The 14,981-nt window shown below is 32.5% G+C and overlaps 1 pseudogene; it reads right to left on the bottom strand.

Moving 5' to 3' along the window:
* The window catches only part of LOC149543621 (E3 ubiquitin-protein ligase listerin-like), a 35,392-nt pseudogene extending 21,400 nt beyond the window's left edge, over positions 1–13,992 (bottom strand).
* Between the last annotated feature and the right edge of the window lie 989 nt (positions 13,993–14,981).

Below are 14,981 nucleotides of genomic sequence, written 5' to 3'. Positions count from 1 at the left end.
GAACTCAAATATGAGAGACTCAAAAGTAAATATTGAGTTATTGATCATATTTTCATGCCATAAATGGGGATGTCGCTAATATATTAAAGTAACTATAGTGATAAGAGGATAAGCATTGAGAAAGGCAATGTAGTGAGCTATTTGATGCAATTCCCATATTCAAACCTTGATGCACAAATAATGACAATGACATGTTTGGGAAAATGCCTCTGCTATGTGTAAAACATGTGTAGTTTTCAAAACCTTTGATCAAAGACACAAAGTATATGGATGAAGCCTCATGATATATGGAAGTGATAAAGGCATAGGTCAATAGAATTGGTAAGATCACATATAATTGTCAAAAGAATCCAAAATTGTTATTAAAAAAGAAAGCATGTGCTATGGTGGTGAAGTGATGATAAAAAAAAGAAGATGAAGATGGAAAGCTAACTCAAGGAGGTCAGCATTTTAGTCTTTCATTGTGGTGGAAAGTGACATGTGTCACTTATTGTAACCAAAGTTTTTGAATTGGTTGTGAAATGCATTCCCAATGTCCAAATCCTAACTTTTTAGGTAGTTACAAACCCAAAAGGTTGGTTATTCTAGAATAGCTATAAATTCATGAATCTCAATGTAATAGGGGACTTTTTGGACATGGAGATAGGGAACACTAATGTTTTGATAACAAGGCAATTTTTGGAAAGTGTGTACAATTGTTGTTCTTGTAATCAGTCACTTCTTATGTTCTTGTGCCAAGAAATAAAAGAAAGTAGATTTCACATTCTCTTTTCTATTGAATCTAAATTGTTGAAGTGTTGATTCATTAGTTTGAATATTTTCATGGTATGGTGTAAATATTCACGATTTACTGAATTAGCATTGTGTTGATGATAGCTCTCAAGCATAGTTCTTGTTTGTTTTCATTAGCTATCTACATCAATTTTATGAAAACATTGAAGTCATGTGGTGCATTCATCATCAATAGTTTCCTTTCTATATTCTAAGTTGTAATTGTCTTTATTTGAAAACTAAAAAAATTATCTTATGAGGGAGCTACCCCTCTCAAACACAGAGAAAGATTGTAATTTAGTAATAATTAGTTTCAATCTCTCCAATTATTGGCATAGTTGTCACTGTTCATAGGGTAAATAGGGTCAATTTCAAAAGTAACCATCATAGTGACAAATCTATTTACCAACAAGTCTGAAGGGGATCTCAGACCGAAGGCAAAGGCTATCTCTATCTAAAGGCAATCTTGATCCGAAGGGGATCTCCATCTGAAGGTGATCTAGAAATGAGCATAGGTGTAGGTCCAAGAAATGTAGATTGAGATGCTCAAAACATATGGGCACTATTAATTGGATGTCCAATATAAACAATATATTCACCAAAAAAGATATTCACTAAGGAAAATAAGTGTATGCAAATTGTCACCAAACATGGAATTTATATTAGCAGAAAAAGATGATGCTCTATATGTGCCAGATCTAAAGAAAAGTAATATAGAGAATCAAAATAGGGTGAGGGTTGAATCCCACCAAAACTAAACTAGCCAAGTAGGGAAGATCTTCCACTTCCAAAATGGAAAACAATACTAAACTCCAACATGAATTCATAGTACAATAAAATAATCCAAAATCACACATTATTAACTTCCTACATGCCACACATAAATACCCCTTTGAAGATAACTCCCAAAGGTTTACAAAGGATACCAACATAGAAAACACCTATGGATAATCAATAAAAATTGGGCCCCTTTATTAATTAAATCAATTAATTAAATAAGTCCTTGTGATATAATTTATTTTTTAGGAGCATTTAAATAATTAACCCAATTAAAAAATTGAGGACATTACAAATCCTACAAAATTTCTCCTTTGTTAAATGATAATTATTTCAGGTGCTTTGGATCATATGAATGAAATCTAGTTGTAATGAGACCTAAGATTGAGACAACTTCTAGTAATGTTCACAAATCAATATAGGGATCATCTTTTATGTTGTCTCTAATGGAGTCACATGGGTCTTTCCCCAACAATAAAATGGGTTTCAAAAGAAGATTATATTAGATTGGTGTTCATATTGCCAAAAAAATATCAATGAATGCCAAAATTTTGGGTTAAGAAATTTTCCCCTTCATTGAGTTGAGATGGATTGATGATAGTTGGAAAAGTTTAAGTCAAGCATACGGTAATTTATTTGGAAGAAATGTTATGCCTTCCTGTCAACAAAAATATTAGTCATTCAATTGACTATGTTATTTTGACATTTTAGTTGGAAGTATTCTTCCCTTGAAAAAACAACCACCCAAAAAATTAGATTGAAAAATTTATAGACGCAATTCGAATACACAACATCTATTTAATCATGTAAAAATCTAAAGCAATAGAAGCTTCACATGCTTTTACTGTGGTAATATTTGCAACCTTTATTTGTCTTTTCAGCTTTATAATTTGTTTCTTAAATGATTTAAGTTAGATAATCCAAGGACTGTAACTATGAATTGTAATATTCTTTTGATGATGTATTGTGGCAGAGAGGCAAAAGGGTTTGGAAGCAATTTGATACACAAGTTTTACTTTGACAATATAAATGGTGTAATTAATATGTTTATTATACTTATGATGGAAAATGTGAACATTATTATTTATCATAAAGTTATCTTAAAATTTATAATTTATTTAAGAAAATAAAATTATTATTTAAACAAGTACTATTAGTTCTAAAATTTTGTGAAGTTTTGTAGTTTAAATTTTAATTATTTTAATTAAAATAGATTCAATTTTTTCTTCTTTCTTAGTTAAATTTATAAATATATTTTGATAATAATTAAAACATTAGTTTGTAAGCATTAATATAGTTCATAATATTTATTATTTACAAGGTTTTGTTTTTAAGGTTTTAAGTTAAACTAAATTAAATATTTATTATTGAAGTTAACTTTACATTGGATATATTTCAATCCCTTATTTCTACTTCATGTGCGTGTGTTAATTAATTAGAGATTGAGATATTTTAGTTTCTTTGTTTTGATTGTGTTTAATAACATACATATAAATTCAACATTTCTTTGCATAATCTAATAATCTTATAAAATAATTTAACTATAAAATTAAATTGTTCTACTATAAAATTAGAATGCCAAAGTTAGCTTAGTATAATTAAAAAATAATTCTTAGACAAAATAATTTTAAAATCATAGATTTAAAAATTTATGGACTAAATATCTTTATTGGTGTAATTTTTTAAATACAATTGACATTTTTCCAAACAATTTTTTTGTCTATTGAAGCAGAATCTATATTGGAACCTATTATACCCAAAAATAGCCTTTTCATTACTAAATAACAATGCCACTTATCTAACCTATCTTCTAACCCTTGCACAAGGGAGGGACTCAAGCTCTCCTAAAGCTCTTGTTAGTGAATGAGTTGGGATGGGTGAATACACATGTTAGTGTGCTTGTTGATGTTGTTTGGGAGAAACTAATTGAAGGATGGTGGATTTATAATTTTTATGGTGTTTTGAAGGGTAACTTGAGACTTTCAGGTGCATGATTTATTATTTGAGACTCAAAGAGAGACCTTATTGCATGTGGGGGTAAATGTTTATTTGATAGAACTGACAATTTTCTTGAACTAGAAGAAGCTTTATTGGCACTACACACAACTAAGAAGTTAGGTGTCAAGAAGCTATATGTGGAAGGTGATTCACAAATCATTGCCAATGCAATAATTATTAATGGAGACATAGATACCTAGTACTTATAGAACTAGATTAATCAAATTGTTTCAAAATTAGCTTCTTTAGAAGATTTCAAATTAACACATGTAAGAAGGAAAGATAATAAGGAGGCTAAAAATATATCAAATTGGGCCTTGACTCTCAACTTGCACGAAATTGTATAGGAATATTTCCAAGATTTAAAGATAAATGTGAGAAATCCTTCATAATAATTTCATCTCTATTTTGGCCATAGATAACAACAAAAATTAATGCAACATACTAGTGATGACGAAGATGTAATGTGAGAATACTATGAGTAATACTATGAATGCCAAGTAATCAACAGTGATAAGAAGGATTAAGATAGGGAGTGATTTTTTTTGTACCTATACAAATTTGGTGTAAGTTAATTTAGTCATTTATTTATGAATCGTGAAGTTGTCTACAACTTGAAGAGATTGAAAACTCCTCCACTTCCACTTTCACTAAGCATAAGAATCTATTTCATGAGTATAAAAAAGGAAAATGATAGATAAAATGTTAAATTTTGCAGATAACAAGCTCACAAAGAGTGTCTTTATTCTATTGGGTGAGATGTTATACCAATTTGAGAACAAACATAGAACCAACAAATTTAGTTACTCCATGATTAGGGTGTTGCAACTAGGTGAACAAACATAGAACCAACAAAAAAATTTACTCGATGATTCTGACTTGGGCATTGTAGCCATGAGAAAGATAAATTAAAATTACTACCATCCATATGTTAGGATAGACCAAGTACATCCAATCACCGCCCAAAAAAAACAACCAACTAACTTTTACTATCTATTTCAACTAATCAGCATAAATATTACAACTAACTTCTTGCTATAGTATACTTAGCATTTAATATACATTTCCCTATAAATGCAATAAACTAAGCTTGAATTCATCAAAGCCCATTTTTGGGTTTCTCATCTCAATTGATTTCTCCTCTACTAGTTTTTTTTCAGCATGGTATCAAATCAGTTGTTTTTTTAACTTGGTATCAAAGCTTTGGTATTTTTAACTTAGTATCAGAGGCATTATTGTTTGCACATAAGTGCTAATAAGGGAGATTGAACTATTTGAGAGCATTCCAAGTTGTGGGATATGTTGGAGCTGCTAAAGGTGAATAAAGTCAGAGGAGACAATATTATTGGTGTTTGAATAAACTTCTAAACATGTTGGATATTTTTGGTTGTTTGAATTAGCAAAGCTTGGAGTTATGTAATCTAAGCCTCCATAGTCATTGAAAGGCATATGTAGTAGATGCATACAATAATTGTTTATCATGGAGAATATTGTTGCAAGACATATATGAGGAAGCTTGCAAGTTTAGGAAACTGATGAAGTGTTAAAAAATTGTTGGTTCTAAAGACAAGAATTGTCTATGAAAAGATTGTTGTGGTTAGTGTATTAAAGTGTTGCATGGTCATATATGTTAAAGATCTATCTATATGAGCCAAGATTTCTATTTTGGAGTCAATATTTTTTCTTGGAGTTTGTGTTTGTTGGAGAGTATGCCCAACATTATTTTTTGTAGCCAAAGGAGAGAAGTGTTTCATTGCTGATTTGAATAAAGATCATAAAAGTGTTAAAAAACCTAGAGAGCAAGAAGAGTCTAGAGGAATGTTGATTTGAAGTGTTGGTTGTCATTGCTTGTTAGTGGCTTGTTGAGCACCTCTATGCAAGTGGGAGTGCCAGAGTGTGCATACACATTTCTTATGAGAAAAAAAGTGTGGGAATTAGCATAGATTTGAAGGTGAGATGGAGTCTAAAATGTGTGTTCTAATTTAGGATGTAAAATGTATGGGTTGGCACTAAGAGAGTGTGTCTATCTAATTGTGAAGTTTTTTTTGGTATCAAAAGTGTTCATGTAATAGAATATTATTGGATTGATATCCCCCAAACAAAGTGATGAGATTGAATTAGTGACTATTTGTTAATGGGCTAAGTGAATGTATGGGGTGCAATATCAGTTGTGCCTGACACCCCAATTTTTTTTTATTTAATGTATTGATGAACCATGTATCTGAAAATGATTCCTATACAACTAGTGAGTATAGTGGCTAGGTATGTATCCATGTATCTTGGTAGATGGATTTATTTTTATATGGACTCAATAATCAGTTTTGATTCAAGTACATAAGAATAAAGGCCCATAGTGATGGTAGTTTCCCCATATTGATGTTTTGTGGTCATTGGAACTAGAGTGTGTCTTGGTGTGTGGTAATCCAAAATGCTATAGTGCAAAGTTTATGGTGATCTTGAAACCATGTTTGATTGGGGTTTTTGATGAGCCAAAACCACTTGTGTAATTTTTTGTTGAGTTCATCATGAGCTAGAATTGGTTAGGGGTAAACAAAAAAAACCCAAAGTGATCGTGATGAGGGGAACAATATAAATGAGAGTATTTGTAAGTATTTGTAAATGGGTACCTAACAAGGCTTTAGGCCAGGACTTATACTTTCTATATTATGAGGGCATATCTACAAGAATTTGATAAGTAATTTATGGGGGATGTGGGAAAGGTAAATTAATTACTACCATCCATATGTTGGCACAGATCAAGTACATCCAAGCACTGCCCAACAAAAAACAACCAACTACCTTCTACCATCCATTTCAACTACTTAGCATAAATATTACCACTAACTTTTTGCTACAGTATACTAAGCATTTAATATGTATTTCTCTATAAATATAAAAAATTGGGCTTGAATTCATCAGAGCCCATTTTTGGGTTTCTCATCCCAATTGATTTCTCCTCAACTTGTTTTGTTTTTCAATATAGTATTAGAGCAATTTTGTTTTTAATTGTAGCTAGGTGAAGATAAAACTATCATAAGGTTGATAATGGAAATAAATGTCCCAAGGAAGGCATTGAGAGGAATTGATGAAATCTTGACAAAATCAATCTTAGGATTATGAATAAATTTAGGGGACAAGAATATCAATCATGACAAGATTGAGGGAAAAAAATACACATCATTTGTGTGGCATCTTGATGAAAGCTTTAGGAACACAATGTTTAGGAAAGCCCAGAAAGACTGGGTTGCATCAAAGATGGTGGTCATGATTCATTTTCTTGATGAAGACATTTAAAGAAAGAAATGGGAATCTAGTTGGACTGAAGAGAATGAAGAAAAAGTTCAAGAGCGACTCCAAAAAATGAAGGGAGAAAATGATGGTGGTGAGGGTTTCTCATGAACAAAACTTAACGTCTAGCTACGTGAGTAAATTACAAGTGATATGGCATAGGGTCAACATTGTAAGTAGGTGGAAGCTCTTCAAATGATACCCTAACTAGTCTTATTTTTCTTCTTCTAGTTTTGGGTTTTTTTTTGGGTACATTTGCCTTTGTTTCTATGGTGGTCTTCTCATGTAGATGGGTTGGGAATGTTCGTATGTGCTTTTGGGAGGGCATGGAGAATGCCAAATTTTGTCTATTTAGATTTTTTCAAGCACACCATTGCTTCAACTATTATTTGTGACTATTAATGGTCCTCAAATGGTAGTTTTGGGCTGCCACAATGGTGGATGGCCACTAGCCTGAACTGTACTTAACTAGCATTTTATTTTTGAATCCTAATCTTTACTTTACTTTCAATAAAATAATCTTATTATGGAGAAAAATATTACTAATATGATATGGTGAATAATATATTTTTATTATATATTATTAGTTATTATTATCATTATATAATTTATTAATTTTATTATTATTTATTACATATCGTTATATTATTATTTCATTTTTGTATTATTATTTATTACATTATAGACTTACGAATTTGATCATGGATGTATTTTCAACATCGATGTTTCAAATCAAACTTTGTGATCCATCATCATTTTTTGTACATATCTTGCCCTCTTTCATTCTGATGATGGATTAAAAAATGTGATCTAAAATGTTGATGCTAAAAAATCCATACACAGTTGAATCTAGAAATCTATAATTATAATGGATTTTGGAAATCAGTTATCTCTAATTATTATTTATTATCAATTATATTTATGTTAAATCCTTGATTAACTTTATTAGGGTAGCTTCATCTTTTAAAGATTCCATAAAATTAGTGTCCACTATTGAAATAAAACAAAACTAGGAGTAATCCATTGGTCCCTCTTCAAATCCTATGGCTAGTAATATACATTTTTAATGTCCTCTTTAAATATTGGTGATGAAACATATTTAATAATTTCCCAAATATTTCTACTAGGATGTTAACTATTAGAGTGCAACATATTTAATAATTAAGGTCTGAGTCGGTCTATACAATGATTAAGGTTTCTCTCTTTTCCTTGGTAGTATTTTCATTTCTCATCTCCACAAAAAATATAAAACCTCAATAGAAATAATAAACCAAAATGAGTTTTCATTCTTGTTAAGACTCTTGATATTACTAAATAGGAAATCAAACCAAAATCTACTATAATCAACATTCCAATTAGTTGTCTTACATAACATAAAGTTTTAAATATAAACAACAAAGCTACAATAAGAAAAAAGTGAGCAATATCTTTAGGAAGACCACATAAAGGACAAGGAACTAGTTAACATTAATGAAAAGATTTTGTAACATTATCCACCATCTAAAACATATTTTTTTGGCTCAATTTTATCAGACTAGTAGTTCATTAAAGCTTTGGACCACACTTTGTTATCAAATTTAACATTCTAGAAACTTAATTAAGATGGCTTAAGACACAAATACTAGGGTTCAATTTTATACAAATTGCAACTTGAAGTGCTACTTTGTCACATTGAATGCTTTCAAAATAGTGGAAAAAGTTCTTTTATTCTTATCAACTAGATTAAGACCATTTTTCATTTGTTACCAATTCTTAATACAATTCCAACTCTTGGATAGACACACTTCCAATATAGTCCAAGGTTTATTCTTATATCAATTCCAGAAATGGAATTTGAACCCAACAACCACAGTTTTCATCCTTTAGTGTAGGATCTCCTCGAATTTTCTTTTACATAACTCCAAGGCCCTCCAAATTCTTTAAAATATTTTAGATATTGATAGAAAATACTTAAATTCACAAATAAAATTTCATGAAAGTGTCCAAGTTATTTTGAGGTTTAGATTTATTTGGTACTACCATCAGAAGATTGGCCCTGATTAAAATCTTCTAAGGTTCATTAATGTTTTCAATTTAGGGTAAACTCAAGTTTTGAGGGGACCTAAAACCCCATAAAAATAGATTTTAAAAGGGATCTAGAAACCCACCAACATGGATCTCTTCACCAAGTAAACAAATAAATGTCCAGTAGACCACTACCAATCGACGAACAATAGCCAAGGAAGAAAGAATAAAGACAGACCAACTGTGAAAGGGAAAAGAAGTCCCAATCAACCCTAAATTTCATTATTGCTAATAGCCTTGATAATGTAGTTAGTAGAAATAACTACTACCAACAATTTTATATCTTTTAAACAAAATACCTAGTCTTTTTTAGTAAGAAAACACTAGTCCCACTTCATTGCATGCTTAATTTTTTTTCATTTTACAATCACAAAAGAAATGTATAATCATCTTCACCACTTTATTACTTTGATATGATGCAAAAAAAAAATTAGAAAAATAAATAGTGTATGAAGAAATAATCTTTGACAAACTTATAGTCCAATACAAAAAGATAAGTTCTTGTTCTAATTGTTCAAATTCCTCTCGATCTTTGTAAATAGTCATTGATATATATGGGGTAAGAAATGAGAGAGATTTCAAGATCCCTAGATATTTGACCGTTCCATTTTGTCCACCCCACTAATGACCAATTTAGTTAATCCACTATGGATGGTTATCTTCCCATATCAACAATGCAATATAAGTCTAAGACAATTTTTGCACCAGATGCATTATACAAGTATTCCAACCTTTTCATTAGGTTCATCATGTTATCAAGGATTAGGTTACACTAGGTTTGATTGACACAAAATGAAGTATCAATACAAAACCTTACAAAATATAAACCTGAAAATGAGTTGTCAAATGACCTTCAAAGGGGTTGATTCTTGCTCCCTTGATTGTGATGTAGGAGCATCCTAGATGTAAGAGAAATCTTGCATCACCCAAAATCATAAAGGTTTAGTTCAGAATTATAAGCCTACCATAAAAATCTCATTTCTCTAACTTAAGTATCAGAGAAGTTATTGTGTATTTTCAGAGGAAAATTTGCTAAAAAATCTTTAGGCTCACCATTGGAGGCCTTAGAGTACCCAGATGAGGTTTGAAAACTCAATGAAAGGGCACTTATGCAATTTTGGGCCTATAGATCATGAGCTAGCTTTTTTTAAAAGTGGTTATAATAGCCAATCAGAGCAACTGTTGAAGAGTTATGGCCTTCCAAAATTGGGATACCTAAAATTTCTAAAATAATTGTCAAAGATGTATTTGGTCGACTCTATATATATTGTTAGGGTCTATCGGCCCTTGGTATTAAGTTTCAATGTCTAGAACCTTCCTGGGTGACATAAAATTGCCTATTTAAGAAAGGCCTGAACACTATCTAAAAAAGCTCTATGTGGTAGATTACTGTAATGAAGGCACCCATGTGGGTTAACATATTGTACTTCTACAATTGCAGTGATAATAAGAAGTCCATATTTTGTTCTTGCATTTGTTGTTGTTACTTTGTTTTTGTTATGGGTTTATGGTATTAAGGGGAGCACCCTCCATCAAGTGGTATCAGAGCTAGAGTTCTTGAGTGTGTGGACAAATGATCGACTATGAGGTAATTCATACTAGGACTATGGTTTGACTTGAGTGTGTAGATATATCGTCGATTGCGAGGCAATTTGCACTAGGGTTTAAGTGAAATTTCAAAATGCCTCCACAAAGAGAGTGTGGTAGAAGAGTTGTAGGTGTTACACCTAAGGGTTTTAGAGGAAGAACAAATGCACAAAGGAATAAATCTTTTCATAAGAGATGGAAGCAAGGACGAGGACAAAGAAGAAGAAAATGTTGAACCAGAGGTAGTCTAAACTTAGAGGAAGAGAGGCTTTTTAAGGCCATCTCCAAGATTGGAAAAAGACCTAAGTTTGAGGTTCCCACATTTTTGGAAAATCTTAACCTAAAGGAGCTGATTGATTGGATCAATGAACTGGAGGAGTACTTTGAGCATGAAGATATTAAGGATCTTGATATGGTCAAGTTTGTGAAGGCAAAACAGAAGGGACATGCACAAATCTAGTGGCAGGAGGTCCAGTTGGAGTGAAATAGAAAGGGAAAAGAAAAAATCACTAGATAGGATCAGACGATAGCTAAATTGAAGTGAAAATTCATTCTCGTGGATTATTAGCTTGTTCTGTTAAAGAAAATGCAAGGGTTGATGAAAGCAAGAAAATTTGTTCAAGAGTATACTAAAGAGTTCTACCAAGTTCTCATTAGAACTGACCATGCAAAAGTTGATAAGGAGAAAGTGGTATGTTATCTTAATGGGTTAAGGCCAAGTATTTAGGATGATTCGATTCTGGTTCAAATGAATAGTATTGAGGAGGCATACCAGTTCACCCTAAGAGTTGAGGAGAAATTGAGCAAGAAGTTTGACAACAAGAATAGTGGAAGAGGTCATGGTGGAAAATTTGGTAGACGATCTTATGGAGGTTGTAATGATGATCAAAAGAACAAGGATGAGGCTAGAAGTAGTAGTTAGAACCAAAGGGGAAACAATTCCAATCATTTCCATGATTAGAACAATAGAGATTAGAGAGGAAGAGGTAGAGGACAAGGGTCTGAAAGAGGAGGCTTCCATGGGAAATGTTTTCACTACAAAGAAGAAGGGTATAGAGAATTTGAATGTTCTTAGTGTCAAGGAAGGATAGATCGAAGAACATAAGACTAGGCTAGAGTTTCGCATGTTGATGAAGATGCTAGATCCTCACATTCTAAAGATGTTGAAAGAGAAGTCCTAGTTAACAAAAGAGTCATGTTGAGTGGTGAAAATGACCCTGATCAAAGAAGGAGCTTGTTTCACACTAGATGCATATGTGAAGATAAGCATTGTGATGTGATCATTGATGGTGGAAGTACTAAAAATCTGGTGTTAGAAACAATGGTCACAAAGTTGAAGCTGAAGAGACAGAAACACCCATGTCCATACCATATTTCTTGGGTGCAAGATGACCACAAGGTCATGGAAAATGAGCGGTGCTCAGTGAAGTTCAAGATTGGAAGCTACTAGGATGAGATACTATGTGATATCATACCTATGGACATATATCATATGTTGTTGGCTAGGTCATGGCAATTTGACAGGCATGTTGTACACGATGGGCGAGCAAATACCTACACTCTAACCAAGGATGGAGTGAAGCATAAGTTGAAGTCATTGAAGGATAAGGAAGAAAAGGTATGTACTACTACCAACATATGTTTTGTTGATGGAAAAGAATTTCTCAAAGGTATGAAGCATGAGAATATGTGTTTTGCTATAATTCCAAAAGGCAATAAAGAAGAAGTAGAGGAGGTACTTGTAGAAGTTGTAGATATGTTGGGAGATTTTTTTTATATTGTATCAAATAATTTACCTGATGGATTTCCCCCAATGAGAAAGATCAATCACTAGATGGATTTGGTTCTAGGAGCCAAATTGCCAAATAAGGCAGTGCACATAATGACACCAGCAGAAAGTGAAGAGTTGAATAGGCAAGTTCATGACTTGTTGCAAAAGGGGTTAATTCAAGAGAGTCTAAGTCCATGTGTTGTACCAGCCATATTAGCACCAAAGAAGAATGGAGAATGGAGGACGTTCATAGATTCTCACATTATCAAAAAGATCACAATCAAGTACAAATTTTCGTTGCCAAGGATGGATGATATTATGGACTGTTTGAGTGGAGTTGAGTATTTCACAAGGATAGATGTGAAGAGTAGGTACCATTAGATTCATATCAAAGAAGGTGATGAGTGGAAGTCTTCTTTAAAGAAAAAAGAAGGACTGTACGAGTGGTTAGTCATGTTTTATGGGCTAACCAGTGCACCAAGCACTTTCATGTGGCTCATGAATGAGGTACTAAAGGAGTTTCTAGGTAAGTTTGTCATTTTTTACCTAGATAATATTTTTATCTTTAGTAATACATTAGAAGAGCATTTGATCCATATTAGCAAGGTGTTTGATAAGTTGAGGGAAGAAATTTTATTGATAAACTTGAAGAAGTACAATTTTGTAAAGGAGTTGGTGTACCTGGGATTTGTAGTCTCAATAGAAGGTTTAAAAATAGGCCCAGAGAAAGTGTAGGCTATCCTTGAATGGCCTACTCCAAGAAGTGCGATAGAGGTAAGATTTTTTCATGGATTAGCTGGTTTTTACAGAAAGTTCATAAGAGGTTTTAGTAATATTTGTGGACCCCTGACTAAAAAAATGAGAGGGGATAGGAAATAATTTAGGTGGACTATACGAGCAGATAAGAGTTTTAATCTTTTGAAACAAAAAGTTACCGAGCAGCCTATTTTAGCACTTCCTGATTTTAACAAGGTGTTTCAAGTAGACTGTGATGCTAGTGGTATTGCAATAGGAGATGTTTTGAGCCAAGAAGGTGGACATGTTGCTTATTTTACTAGAAGAAGTTGAACGATGCAAAAATAAAATATTTCGTTTATGATCAGGGATTTTATGCTATAGTTCAAGCATTGAAGAAGTGGAGACATTATCTTCTTCCTAAGGAGTTTTTTTTGTATACTGGTTATCAAGATTTACAATATTTGAATAGTCAAGGAACCAAAGACATTTGAAGTGGGTTGAGTTTTTGCAAAGTTATACATTTTTTTTGAAACATAAGAGTGGAAAGTCTAATAGAGTTACAGATGCTCTTAGTAGAAGATAATTTTTATTGATAGAAATGTAGATAGAGGTGGTTGGGTTCTAGGAACTTAGTACTTTGTATCCGAATGATCCTAATTTTGGTGAAGCATGGAAGGCTTGTACATAACCTATTACACTTGACAAGACAAAGTGGTTGTATTTCATGATCCAACATAGTATGTTGTTCAAAGGAAGCCAGTTGTGCATTCCCAGAAGTTCAATGAGAGAGAATCTCATCAAGGAGAAGCATAGTGGAGGATTGGCTATATATTTTGGTAGAGATAAAACCATAGCTTTGGTTGCTGAGAATTATCATTGGCCACAGTTGTAGCAAGATGTGAAGAAGTTTGTACAGAGTTGTAGAGTATGTCAGATGGCGAAAGGAGTGAACCAGAATACAGGGTTGTATCAGCCATTACCTGTACCAGAGAAGCCATGGAAGGATGCCATCATGGATTTTGTTCTTGGATTACCAAGCATGCAACATGGACGTGATTCTATTTTTGTGATGTTTGACAGTCTTCAAAGATGGAACATTAAATTCCTTGCAAGAAGACTAGTGATGTTGTGCATGTGGCAAAGTTGTTTTTCAGAGAAGTGGTGAGACTACATGGTCTACCAAAGAGTATAGTTTTAGATTGAGATACCAAATTTGTTTGGTAAAATTGAAGATGGAATTTAATTTTATTTTATCACATCATCCACAGGCTGATGGAAAAACATAAGTGGTGAATAGGAGTTTGGGAAATGTACTGAGATGTTTGGTTGGAGACAAACTAAAAGGATGGGATCTGATTTTTAACATAGGCAAAATTTGCATATAATAATTCTGTCAACTAGAGTATTGGTAAATCACCATTTTAGATTGTATATGGGAGTAGTACCAAAAATGCTTATGCATTGAGGCAATTGGATAAATGAGAGATAAGTAGTGCTGAAGTAGAAGAATTTGTTGACCATTTGAAGAACATCCATGAGGAGGTGAGGAAGCACATCATAAAGATGAATACACAGTACAAGGCTAAAATATATGTGAAAAGAAGGCATAAGGAATTAAAGATTGGAGATGAAGTCATGGTTCATTTGAGAAATGAGCATTTTTTAGTGGGTACATATAGTAAGCTAAAGATGAAAAAGTTTGGACTATGCAAGATAGTGAAAAGGCATGATTTTGGAAATGCTTATGAAGTGGAGTTGCCTGCTCAATTGAATATTTCACCAATATTTAATATTTCAAATTTGACAAAGTATTATGAAGGAGGTGATGGAGATGAAGTTGCAGAAATGCAGTGGATTATTCCAGCAGCTAGTTTAGCTACAAAGGAGATTGAGAAGATACTAGATAATTGTGTTGGAAAAAGTACAAGGAATAGAACTTCTAAGGAATATCTGGTCAAATGGAAAGCAAGGCCAATAGAGGATTCAT

The sequence above is a fragment of the Cupressus sempervirens genome, chromosome 8 (assembly GCF_028749045.1).
Source record: "Cupressus sempervirens isolate cs-2001-9-10 chromosome 8, ASM2874904v1, whole genome shotgun sequence".
NCBI lineage: Eukaryota > Viridiplantae > Streptophyta > Pinopsida > Cupressales > Cupressaceae > Cupressus > Cupressus sempervirens.
Note: the sequence above shows the minus strand (reverse complement) of the source record. Positions and strands in the feature narration are given on the sequence as shown.